This window comes from Acanthochromis polyacanthus, chromosome 1 (assembly GCF_021347895.1).
Source record: "Acanthochromis polyacanthus isolate Apoly-LR-REF ecotype Palm Island chromosome 1, KAUST_Apoly_ChrSc, whole genome shotgun sequence".
Classification (NCBI taxonomy): domain Eukaryota; kingdom Metazoa; phylum Chordata; class Actinopteri; family Pomacentridae; genus Acanthochromis; species Acanthochromis polyacanthus.
Window position 1 is genome coordinate 32,308,489 of NC_067113.1, and position 13,853 is coordinate 32,322,341.

Consider the following 13,853-nt stretch of genomic DNA (forward strand, 5'->3'; position numbering starts at 1 on the left):
CATGTACTTAAATCCTTTTTTCTGTTATTTTACTAAGAAAAGAGGGATAATCTGTGAATTAACAATTTTAAAAAATATATTTTTTCTGTTTAAATTCTCAAGATACATAATATTTATTTCAAGCGACTAATATCTGATTTTTTTTGCTCATTTTATTACAGTAAAAAATAGATCATTTTATGATCAAATGATAATTTTTGATATGAACATTGTTTACAGTTTGGGTCTATTTTTAAGGGTTAGCGTGTAAATTAATACTTTCTTCTCTTTTTTAAAAATAAGAGTTTAAAAACATTTAAAAATCCTTAATATACATAAATATTTTTAAACATTGACAAATGTTTGTTTAAAAAAGTAAGAAAAAGATATTTTTGTTGTTGTGTAATGTTGTAGTCAGTCACTGTAAAGGAACAAACTGCCATTTTTGACGTGAACATTATTTGATTGTCATGTGAATTAATATTTTCTTCTTTGATTTTACTAGATATTATCTCTGTTCTCTCTCTTCTTCATGTTCCGTCCTTTACAGGGTTGGAGGATATGGTAGTTCTCCACGTACTTCTATCTTCGGCTGTTCTTACTGCTTCACTGTACTGCATTTCTGTCCACTTCTTTATATTGTCTGTCCACATTGCTCTTGGTCGTCCTCTTTGCCTCCTTCCATCTATTCGTCCCTCTAATAATATTCTTGATATGTTACTTTTTCTTATGAGATGACCAAAGTACCTGAGTTTATGTGCTCTAATTGTGTGCTCTTATTCTTTTTATGTTGTTTAAGACTTCTTCATTTGTGATTTTAATCTGTCCAGGATATTTTCAGCATTCTTCTATACTTCCACATCTCAAAGGCAATAATTCTTTTCATGATGTAATGTGTAATGGTCCAGGTTTCACATCCATATAACATGGTTGACCATACATAGCACTTCAAAAAAGATATTATCAGTCATTTCAAAACAGCTAAAAGATGATCTTAATATCTATTATTTCTCTTTCTGTAAAACAAGATTTTTTTTGCAGTAAAAATATGCGGAATTTAAAATAAAACATCGTAAAAAAAAAATTACTTTTTGTAAGACTACACATTTTTCACGTGGGCATTATTTATAGTTTCAGTTTGTTTTCTTTAGGGTTAACATGTAGATCAACACTTTTATTTTTGTCATTTTACGAGGTGCTATCTGTAATTTAACAAAACATTTGCAAACTGAAAGTAAATAGTTGAAAGAAGCATTTTAAATAGAAAAACATGAACTAATTGTCAGTCCTGTTCCCTCCGCTAGTTAATCAACTATGCAGAGCGCCGCCATGTTGGGTGCCGGCCTGCGGAAATTAAGCGATGTAACTGATTTGCAGTCTGGGATTGTGCTGTGGCGGCAGCGGCGGCGTGATGTGGCGTCCTTTTTGTCCTTGTGCCAGATGTCAGGATGTGGTGAACGACTCATTAGGATGCCAACACGCCTCTGCACCGGCGCCAACACTTTTCAAAGCCTGGCGACCCCGTTACCGGGCTCCCGAGGTAGCTGCGTCGGCGCTAGCTTAGTAATAACGGTAATACTGCATGGCGAGTAATGATGCTCAAACCGCGACAGCTATTGCCTCAGTGAGTCATCAATCAGGAAGGGAAATCCTGCTCCCTGGCTTTGACTGGGAACAACCTTCATTAGCAGCGCTGTGTGTGTTTGTGTTGCTACTGCATGCATGTGTGCATTTTAACTCCTGTGTCTGCACGTGTAGGCGTCCGTTTTGTCTTTCCGTCTACGTGTAGGCGTCTGTTTTGTGTGTCTATAAGCTGCCGTGGCTGTCAGCTTTTCGCTGCACGTGTGCGTTGTGTGTTAGGGGAGGTCTGCTGAATCTTTCCCTTTTTTTTTTTCCTCCTTTCAGTGTTGTCTTTGTTGTTGTTATTTATGCTGTACTCTGGCACAGGAAGAGAGAGACGCGCAGTGATAATCATAATAACACTCGGGAATAAAAGGGGGAGAAGAGAAGATGAAGGAAACAGGCAGGAGGAGGAGGAGGAGGAGGAGGATGAAGACGAGGAGGATGAGGGTAGCAGCTGGTTCTTGTTGCAGTGCCGCCTCGTACACATCACTGCAGGAGCTATCAGAATATAGCCTCCCGCAATCCCCCCTCTACGGATACGGCTGCGTGTTTGTGTGTTTGTGTGTCGTGCAGCAGTGCGGAGCTGTAAGTATTGCCGAGGGGATGAGGGCATATTTCAGGTCACAAACTAGCTACAGATTTGATTTAAAGAAAGAACAACTTGATTATGTCGTCTCAGGCACACACAAAAAAGAAAAAGAGGGAAAAAAAACGGCTCGGGGAAATGTAAGCGAGATGACACAGGTGAACGCATCGAGTGGAACCGCACGTGCGATTCAACGTTCGTTCTTACGGCGAATCCCTTCATCTAAAGATGGCTGAAAATGACAGCCGTCTGCTGACAGAAATCACACACTAATCCATAGGAGGGACTCTGATCGGCAGAGTGTTACGCTCTGTGTGCTTTTTAAATAATTAAAATCAATGAAAAATTAAACAAATTTAAATATTAATTTGAACAACACAGCGTTATAAATAATAACACGATAGGTGTCAAGATGATCACAAGCTCGGTTTATAATTACCTCATGTCGGTGCAATTCTAAACGCGCCAAGTAGGACTTTATTTTGGGATTTTGAAGACGTTTAACCTCCTTTTAAGATGCTTTTCACACTTCAGAGACATTAGTGCATCTGAGAAACTACGGTCATTCTGCAAATATACCAGTGCATGTCAGTCTGAGATATGATAAAACCACCGAAACACAAGTTGATCAATGTGGAATATGCAGTCCAGTGCAGCCAGAGGTAGAAAGTTTGGGGTCACCCAGGCAATTTCATCTCAGCCATGAAAACTCCCACTTTTATCCATGTGCTAACATAACTGTACAAGGGTTTTCTAATCATCAATGAGCCTTTCAACACCATTAGCTAACACAATGTAGCATTAGAACACAGGAGTGATGGTTGCTGGAAATGTTCCTCTGTACCCCTATGGAGATATTCCATTAAAAATCAGACGTTTCCAGCTAGAATAGTTATTTACCACATTAACAGTGTCTAGACGGTATTTCTGATTAATTTAATGTTACCTTCATTAACAAAAAAACTTTTTCTAAATGTCCCCAAACTTTTGAACGGTAGTGCAAACAAACACTACGTCAATTTTGGATATTCTGCAGATTCTGAACGGGTTCCTTCTGCATTGGTTGCATGCCTGGCAGGTTCTGGACAGCCTGCATGATGTTGAAGTTGTAGCTGAGCGCGTCAGTAGGCTGCAGCACAAGACCCAACAAAAAACCTACATCTGAAGGATAAGGGACGCTCAGCAAAGTTCATATTCTGAGAAATCTGAGAAACTTAGGATTTTCTCCAAAGAAACTGCTGCATTTTAGACCAAGCGACAGTCTGAGATATGAACTGATTCATCCTCAGCATAAAAGACTCAAACACGAGATGCTTTTAGATGCTAAATCTGCTGTCTAATGCAGCCAGGAGTGCACAGAGGAGACTAAACAACTACTTCATGAGCACAAGATAAGAGAGCCAACTCCTTAGGACAAAAGTCACCAAAAACCTGCATCCTAAAGGAGAAGGGTCACTCCTTTGAGGACAGCAATGCTCATATTCTGGACAGAGATGGTTTGAAAGAGGAGGTAAGGAAGCCATCTACAGAAGAAGGGATCTTTGGCACCACTTATCAGGTACTTATCATGCAGTCTTTAGGTTCCTACTCAGTTTCACCACCATTAATGTCTCGGGCTGTTATCAGGCCACCAGGAAGGAATTACGTAGGCGTGAAGGTACATTATTTCTGCGGCTATTTAGCTTAATTCAAAACCTTGGAGAACAAAGCATTACCTTGGAGAACATTTCACTATTGTTTCGCATACAACTCTGCACTTTAACTTTGTACTTTTGCACTCTGTTTTTGTCATTTAAATGCACTTTAAATATATTGTAATTAGTTTGAATACAGTCTTCCTTGTTATACTTTTGCATTTGATAATTGTTCTATAAACCAACAACGTTGCATACATATTTGTAAATATTTTAATGATTGATTTTGATTTTGATCTTGTTTTGCATTAAGGTAATGCGTTTTATATGCGTTGTTTTAAATAATGAATGTTTTTTATTGACCAAGGACTACAGATGGAAATTAGCTTGAAGCTAAATCTGGTGCAACCATCTTTTTAATGTAACTGCACGCTGTCCTTTTACAAATAAACTTGAAAGAAAGAAAGAAAGAACCATTTAGAGAAAATACTACTGTGCGAATATCCGATTTCAGTATCATAATAAGCTGTCCTCGTCACACTGTGGGCGGCTGATGATTTGCAGCACGTTTTGTGTTTTTATGTTTTGGAGGTTTTGGTGCCAGTGACTCCTTTTTGACCTTCCGTTGTCCTTGTGGCTGCTTCAGCAGAATAAATGCAGCACAAACTCACAGAGCGGCTCAACAATCTGGTCAAAAACAGAATCGTTGTTGGTAATTTCCAACCCTGTGTTTAGCTGCGACTGAACACAAACCAGCCTGACACACAGACAAACCGTAACCTGAGTCAGATTAATCTGTCAGCCTCAAACAAGAAGAGGAACAACAACAAAAAATAGTGATTAATGATAAGCTGTGACCTCCTAAGCACGACACCGACTCACACGTGGCTGTATGATGGCATATAGAGGCTTCGTCTTCCGTTTTATTGTCTAGTCGGTAGGTTGGTCAGATGATAACGTATAATGGAAGACGATAGTAATTTAACAACCTTGAAACTACGGCTAGCACCTCATTAAAATATTATCAAAATTACAACATGAACAAGTGCAATATCCAAGTCAATGGAGCGGCAATTTTTTTGATAAAAGTCAAATATGTCAACAGCTCTGCTTCCAGTGGAACATTTGAAACATTTTTCTACTGTTCATTGCATCTTTTACGATGTCGAAGGGGTGAAATCAGCTGAATGGACGTATTGAAAGAGGCATTTGACAGTTATTTTTTTAAAAATATTTAAATTGCCTTATTATAGATTCTCCTGACAAAACTTTGCATGAACTTTAACCCTAGCCTAGCCGCGCTAGACCCATGTTCTGAAGGCACAAGGGTCTAGGGCCGCTCGACAGGGAGGGAGGCGGGCTAAAAGGTTGTCTTTCAAATCACTCTGCAGCAATTGGGTAGGTATACAACCAATCAGTGCAATGAATAGGCTGACGTAGTTCCTAGAACACCGGCGGATTGTGGCTAAGTCCCATTAGCTTCCCAACCAGCGGAGCCAACTGGTATATTAAGGATTTGCCATATCCCGTCGGCATAAGTCCAAATACGTCTTTCTTTTCAATGAAACACTTCAGTGCCGTCCTTTGTTTATCTTTCAAGTTGAATTTTAGCTTCAAATCTTTAAGGGCTGTGGCCAAAGCCGAGTCGAAAGATAACTGTTTATTGTGCGCCGGTTGTTTCTGTCAGAATCGTCGCGCCTCTGTCGTCACTTCGTTACGCCCGCCTTCTGACTCTACACTTCATGGTGATTGGTCCGGCCAGTTTTAGGAGAATCCAGTCTCGAGCCTTATGGAGGGTAACTAGACCCACCCTGGAAGAGAATTAAATTCGTTGCCGTGGGTTGTCTAGCGCGGCTAGGCTACTTTAACCCCCCAAAAATGCAATAAAACACAATAAATCACTGTATTTTCAACTCTCTGGGGATCCTTATGATATTCATCTGTGACATGCTGTTTTGTTTGGAGAATTAACCAAATCTAAGCGTATTATTTCATCAAAATCACTCTGTTCTGTGCCACATTTTTTAGAAATCTTGCAAACAATAAACTACTTGCACCAGATTTTGTTTAATTTCAAGGATGCAGCAATTTGCAATTTGCAACTCAGGTGCGACCAGAAACCACGCGACAAAAAATTCTGAGACTTTTCAGCTGAACTGCAGGCAGTGTAAACGAAGCAGCTGCTAAACTAAAACGGAGTTCTAAGGTTGTGAAACGAACCTAGCAGGGGGGCTAACACAGAAAGTGTGGGGTCATTTTCCTGCAAATTACTGCTCCTTGCTTTGGTAAACTATTTATTTTTTGGCAAGTAGCCTCACACGTGTCCGATAACAGCCGTGCGATCCAGCAAAGTGAAACACAACAAATCCCTTAAAGTCAGCTGTCCTGGAAGCCCGGATGACATAATCGTCAAACAACAAGTCCGGTGCAGCGAGCGTACAGGGGAAGTTTAGGCTCTCTCCATCGAAATGAGGACGGTTTGGCTGAGCGTGAACACTTTTCTTCTCGCTCACAGTCCAAGTGCAAACGCCGCCGCCTGCTCAAGGGCACGCCACTGTTTCCTATTGATCTTCCCGCTCTGGATTTCCCCACCGGCTCTCAGATTGCAACCGGCCACCCTCTGGCCACAAACACTCTGAAATATTCCTCACACTGTCCAAATAAAAATGTGCTCAGGTTATTGATCCTCGAGGGGGAAACAAAGTCAGCAGCAAAGAAAAAAAGAGGAGGCAATAAAAAATGACCTTACAGCACACATGCTGATGCAGATGGAGCTTTTCTTCAGCAGAATGTGGATGTTTGCAGCCACAGATTAGCGTTTATGACCAACAATTCTCAGTATTGTGCAAATAAAGCGCCCAGTAACTCCGGTTTGTGCGTTTTATGCGGCTGCTGGTTTCCATGGAACACTGGGAGGATGCTGGGATGAGGATGTGTGCAGCCGCTCCATGCAAATGAGGAGGAAATCATCTCACTGACTAAGGATTTCTGAGCAAATGATGTTCAATATCACCACGAGCTCAACAGGATAAAGGATGTTTTCTGGTGAGACAACGGCACAGACACACTGCCCTCTGCTGGAACCTGCACAGGCCAAAAACACTGCAGATCGACACAAAAAAATAGCATTTCTATGCCATTGTTTGGTTGTTTTTGGAGACCAATACATGAAAATGATCTTATATTGATTTTCCTACAAGGGGAAAGTCGAGCACATCATTTAAGCCCCTCAGCTCCAAGCAGTTTCTGGGTGTTTTCCTGCTCCTGTAACATTTTTACCCACTGTTGGCTCATTTTTCACTGCAATCTAAAGTCCTGCAGCTCTGTGGAAACAACACAACCATGAAGAACTAGAGAAAACACAAGAAATGTCGTCTGCACAATATGGTACAGTTAGAATATCACAAATCCTCATCAGGAAGAAAAACAAAATTTTAATTTATTTCATTTATTTTTTTTTTAAAAAGTTGAAATAAACTGGGATCAACAGTATTTTTTCCAAGTGCCCACAGGTATTATAAATAAATGGAAAAAAAATGTTCACTCTGCAAACTGTAGGTATTTTACTACTTATATTTTTATTTTAATTGGTTTTCATACATGTCTGCTATCTGTTCCGCGTAAACACTGCCTGCAGTTCAACTGAGAGGTCCCTGAATTTTTGTTAAGTTACCGTCGGTCTCACCCGAGCTACCAAATGGTTTTTCGCTGCACAAAAAGGCACATAATTATTTGCTTTTTATAGAATTTGTATAGTGCCAGTGATTTATTTTTGGTGTTTTTCTTTTTTTTTTTTTTAAATGAGAAACGTTTAATATTGTGATTTTGGTGAAATGAAGCTCAGATCTGGTCACATTTTCAAAAAATATGAGCAGTTCAAAGACCATGGGAAAGTTGAAAATATGCTCATTCTTTCTGTTTTGACAGTTGCTATCCCTAAAAAGTATGTTATTTGGGTGATTTTTTTTTTACAAATAAAATGCCTCTCAAACCAAAAACCTCGAAAAATAGTTGTAAAAACTCTATAAATTTTTAGTCCATGATTGTTGATCACAGTTAAGTCATCAAAGATTTTAAGACTCACAGAGGAGAGCAGAATTTTTAGGTTTTTGCAGAATCTGGTCTATTTTTTGGCACAACAGTACATGACAGATGAGTAGTTCAAGGACTGTCAGAACCTTGTGACACTTCCTTCTGTTTTTACAGTTTCTCTTTCCGATAAATACTTTCATTTGGGGAATTTTGAAGAGAACATCCCTTAAAAAAAATCTAAATCTTAAGCTTAGATTTGGTTATTTTTTCCCAACACAACAGCAGATGACAGATGAGTAGTTCAAAGGCTGTTGGAAAGTTAAAAACCTGAGGATTTTTTCTGTTTTTTACAGTTTCTGTGTCTGAAAAATAGTTCAATTTTATGGAATTTTGAAGAGAACATGTCTTACAAATTTAAAAATTGTTAGAAATAAAAACAAACAGACATGAATAAAAGTCCATTAGTTTTCAGCCTTTGAGTCAGCGATGGTTTCACAGATGAGCTGAAAAGAGCAGAATTTTGATTTGTTTTTGAGAATCTCTTTTGTGCGGTTCACTTATTTTAAGTGATTTTGAAGGTGAGTGACTGAAAAAACGCAGAAAAAAATTTGAAATTCACCAATTAGTTTTGTTTCAACATTTTATGACTGGAAAATGGTGTAATTTGGGGGATATTTTTCAAATAATAACATCCTTTCAAAACAAAAGCATGGAAAAACTGTAAAAAAAAAAAAAAAAAAAAAAGTCCATGAAATTTTCACCAACGGCCTCATCGCTGCTCCAACAAAAGCAGAATTTTTCATTTTTGCAGAATCTGGTTTGTGCAAACGTCTATTTTTGGCCACTTACTTAACAAAATGTGCAGAATTAATTGTAGTTAATAGCTGTAATTAATTACAAATAATAATGTACTGAATTAAAATTATAAAAATGAATCCATTTATATTAATTAAAATACTAATAACGTAATTAATCGCTAATTGTGGCTAGTTTTCCAGACACAACAGCAGGTGACAGATGATTACTTCAAAGACTGTTGGACAGTTAATAACCAGAAGATTTTTTCTGTTTTTACAGATTCTAGCTCTTTTAAATGATGTGATTTTGGTGCTTGTTTTTTCTCTCTCCATGTTTCTGGGTTTGGGGGGTTACAGAACCATCTCGCTGAGGCCCGTCTGGTCTGGAATCGGTCCGACACTGAAGCGTTTGGAGAGCCGGAGCGATGTGGGATTAAAAGACAGCAGGTTTGGCCTCTGACCTCCAGCTTCCCTCCATGTTTCCTCCTTTCAGCTCCTCTCTCGCCTCACGCTCTCCACAGGAAATGTTTGTTGTCTTTACATCGTCAGAAGCCCTCGTGGGGAAGCGATGCTGACACAGACACTTTTAACTCTGGAGTTCAACGGACACCCGGCGACAGAGAGAAAGAAAGATACCAGCAGAGCGCTGCGGGGTTTGTTCGAAGCCCGTTTATATGGATGATTAGGAGTCTAAACTACAATAAAAATAAATAGCTGATGCCTTAAACATCACTGAACATATCTCAATCCATCCTCAGCAAAAATGTGAACGTTACGACTCCATAAACGAATGCGGCGGAGCTATGTGACGATCAGTGTTGGTTTGTTTGTCTGTTTGTCTCTCTGTGTGCAACATTACTCCAAAACAGACGAACGGATTTGGATGAAACTTTCAGGGAAGGTCAGAAATGACACAAGGACCAAATGATCAGATTTTGGCATTGATGCGGCTTATAGTCTGGATCCATGGATTTGTTAAAGATTTCGGAATCATTGCGAGATAGCGGCATGGCGTCACTGTAACCATGACAACAAGTGAACACTACATCAGCTGCCTGTTGATCACATGATTGTGATCCTACTACAAATCCACCACCGTGGACTTATCAGGACTTATTCGTCAGGAATGATAAAAGGAACAATTGTTTCTGAGTCCCATCATTTCCTGCCCCCCGCTACATATTTAGGTCACGTGATTTGATATCTGTGCACAACGTACACATGCATAACACACGCCTGTGCTCAGCAAAAGGTCATTTTGTTGGTACATCCATATTAAGTGACCACCATCTACGTTATCGTGATTTTTGCCACGAATTTTTTCAAGATTTCATCCTTCAAAAATGATACGACTGAGCAGCCTTGGAGGAGTGCTTTTCTTCTTACTAGTAGTAGTAGCTTTTATAAAATTCCTCACTGACTTTCACTCATAAATTGCTGTTGTTATGTTTTGGAGGAACATCTAAATCCAGTGCAACCAGTAATTCCAATTGTTACTTCATTGATTTTTATATTTCTTTCATCTAAATATAGGAAAATATTATTAGACACTAAAGCTCTCACATACAGATTTTCTTCCACTGTTTAAACTCTTTTATTCTTAACATTTAGTGTAAAAATCAGACAAATATACGTATAAACAGCCGTGACGTTAACGTTCCTCCACACTGCTGGAACAGAGTCGGTGTGTGTGATGGAGGCTGCGTTTAGTCTGAATTCGTGCGTCGCCGTTTCACACATTTTTGTTATTCTCCTCGGCGAGCGGCACTCGGCCAGCATCTGAAAAACGGACAATGTGAGGCAGGAGAGGAAATCCCACCCAGTGTTTGTCCACTCACCGTGTCTTTGTCGTCTTCCTGCCTCGGCACAAACACAACAAGGTGCCCTCTGCGCTTTATTGCAGCGTTTTAATGCTCTCTGGAGGAGTGCGGAATTTTAAGAGCGGCATTTTTTTTTTAACAAATAGAAAAAAGGCGATTCTTTTTCTGCTCTGACAGTAACGACATGAACTCCTGCTAAACTATTAATAGGAGGAGCCTGTAGGATGAAATGAAACTCTCTGGAGCAGGAAAGGATCATTTTCTCCAAAAGAGACGGAGACTTATTTCAGAATTTATTCTTCAGTTATCAGACAAAATGAGCAGCAAATGCTCTGGATTTATTCATCTATAGCAGGGGTCATTTCAGCCCAATTTGATCTCTAGTGAGCAGTAAAATCACGTCATAATAGCCTATAAACAAGCACAACGCCAAAGGTTTCCCTTTGTTTTAGTGCACAGAAGCACAATTCTGAAAATATTTACATTTACAACACTTTATTATTACATGTAACTTAGATATTTTGGGTTTTTTTGCTTAATTTTTGCTGATTTTAAAGTGAATACTGCAGAAATGTGATTGATTTTTTAAATATTTCTTTCAGGTAAATATATGAAAAAGGTATACGCATCATTTTGAATGTGTACCATCAAGAAATTTAAAAGTAAGTCACATTTCTGCAGCATACACTTAAAAAAAAACAACCAAAATGTTGCGTATATTTGACATTTTTGCTTCAAAAATGCAGAAATGTGATTGTCTTTTATATTTCTTGAAGTATATGTCTTGCTTTGGTGTGACAATAAATTAAATCTTGCTGATAAAACAACATTTCAGCGTGAGTTGATGCTTGTTTTCTTGTTTCGTGTCACTTTAAACTGATTTAATTTCAATTTCTACAACATTTCTGTGAAAAATAAGCACGAGGTGTAACTTTGCACTCTGACATCTTGTTCTGCATTATCATTTGTTAGATTTTTAAACATTTTTATAAATCTGTAGGGCAGGAAATTACAAATAAAACAAGAGATTTAGGTGCTTTTGTTTGTGTGTGATCATATCATGATTCCTGGAAACTTGAATCGACATTTTTTTGCAGTTTTTTGACCCATTACACATTAGAAAACCATTATCTCAGGAAAATTCTTGTCAAAATAATCAGTTAAAATGAGAATTAGCTGCAGCCCTACATTCATTCCTATGTGTACCTTAGATATTTTTGCTTTTTTGCTTAATTTTGGCTGTTTTTTTTAGTGGAGGCTGCAGAAATGTGATTGATTTTTACATTTCTTGAAGGTAAATATCAGAAAACACGACTGGACATTAAAGCTCTCACATATAATTTTCTAGCACTGCCTGTTTTCTCATCTCACGTCACTTTAAACTGATTTAATTCTGATTTCTAGCACATTTCTGTGAATAAAAACACAAAATGTTAACTTTGCATTCCCATATCTTGCTCTGTGCAGTCATTTGTTTGATTTTTCTTCCATTTTATGAATCAGAAATGAGAAATAAAACAAGAAATGGACATTCTGCTGTAAACTAACCACAGCTTTCTGTGGAGCTGGGGTGGACTGAAGCGCTGACATTTGTGTTTAAGTTGTTAATAATCCTGCAGGCAGCTGAGGGAGCTGAAGGGAAGCCGGCGTCCACAGACCGATCGGACTGATTAACGAGTCCGGCAGCACAACTCCCTCCAGACAGCAGCTAATGAATGACACTTAACCAACAATTAACGCCGTGAACGGAATTCCCAGGCGTCCATGAACACACCGCCGACACTATAGAGAAAACAGACCCTGACCCTTCTAATTTTACAGGTTATTATTATTTAAGACTAATAATCAGTCGGATGAACTCGTCCTGCTGTGTTTGAGTGACGGAACCAGAGTGGCGATAAATCTTATCACGCTGAGCTCAATCTGTGGGAAAACGCAGATAAGGAAGTCTTCAGATAAGCTAACTGGATCTGAGCTTCTGGCTAATTCACTGAACCGAGCGATCCAAACCGAGATAAAACGCAACAATGATGTGAACACGCGACGACAAAAGCAAAACCTGCCTGCAGAAGCCCAACACAAACGGAAAGATAGCAGCAGGAACACGACAAAACGTCAGATTAGCGTCGTCTCACGTCTCAATTAGATCATCTTATTGCACACCAGAAGCTTCCGACACGGAGCTGAGGTCGTGTTTCACATCCTCCAAAAGATATTGTTTGCTTGTCTGGAAAAAAAATCCAAAAATTCAGCAAAAAAAAAAAAAATTCCCCAAATTTATGAAAATTTGCAAAACCTTCAGGAAGATTAATTAAAATAATTCCCTAAAAGTTTCTCTTAAAAATAAAACAAAAAACAAATTCGGCCAGAAAATACTTGTAAATATTTTTCTAAAAAATGAGTAAAATATCTTCTAAAAAAATCCTAAAAATATCTAAAGTGATTACATATATATCAATAAAACTTCTAATATTTTCCTCAGAACACGGACAAAAAAATCAACTAAAATCCAGTGAAATTCTCTGAATTTTGGTTGATTTCTTTGTGAATGTTCTTCAAGAAAATATTAGAAGTTTTCCTGATATATATGTAATCACTTTAGATATTTTTAGGATTTTTTTGAAGATTTTTACTAATTTTTTTGAAAAATATTCACAAGAATTTTCTTGCCAAATTTGGGGGATTTTTTTTTTAACAATAAAACTTTTAAGGGAAACTTTTAAGGAATTGCTGGAATTTTCTTTTTGAAGGTTTTGCAAATTTTCAAAAATTTGGGGATTTTTTGTTATATTCTTGTATTTTTTCAAAAAAGGAAACAATATTTTTTGGTGCCAGCAGGAGGGTTAAAATAGTTGCGTCGTAGCAACAATTGCAAGACAGAGCAGCTGTTTTTAGGTTAGCCTTTCTGTAGACACAATATCTCAATAAAACTGACCCTGGATTTTATTTTATTTTTTGCAATTAAATCTTCATTTTCAGCGTTCCCTTCCTGTTACTGGCTCATTTTATTGTGAACGTATGGAACTTGCATGTGAACAAACTTCATGTCTTGCAAATAAAGTTGAAAAACTCACGTCTCCTGCAGATTAATGATGGAAAATGAGAACTGTGTGAGCAGAAAAAGCTATATTTTGTCTTAATTTGCATGCACACATCACAGTTTTGAAGCTAAAACGCTAAGTTGTGCAGCTACAGTTTAGCGTAGCTTTCCTTCCTGTGCTGCATGTCTCTGAATCCGGCTGAACTGTACTCGACCATAAAGCAGCCGTGAGGTCTGAACCCTCCGCTGGTTTCCCTTAATGTGTCCTGTGCAGCTCTAAGAGGGTCGGAGGTGTTTCCTCCTGAGTGGGCCGGCATGTCGAGCACGGCGTTAACAGCATCA

At 38.4% G+C, this 13,853-nt stretch overlaps 1 protein-coding gene and 1 long non-coding RNA gene across 4 annotated transcripts in view; one reads left to right on the forward strand and one right to left on the reverse strand.

Annotated features, from left to right (window-relative positions):
- slc4a11 (solute carrier family 4 member 11) overlaps nt 1-13,853 on the reverse strand; it is a 173,151-nt gene that overhangs the window by 152,399 nt on the left and 6,899 nt on the right. The window lies entirely within an intron of this gene.
- LOC127535466 (uncharacterized) lies at nt 1,322-11,300 on the forward strand. The gene is made up of 2 exons (XR_007944331.1): nt 1,322-1,519; nt 9,009-11,300. It is a non-coding gene; the product is annotated as an uncharacterized LOC127535466 (long non-coding RNA).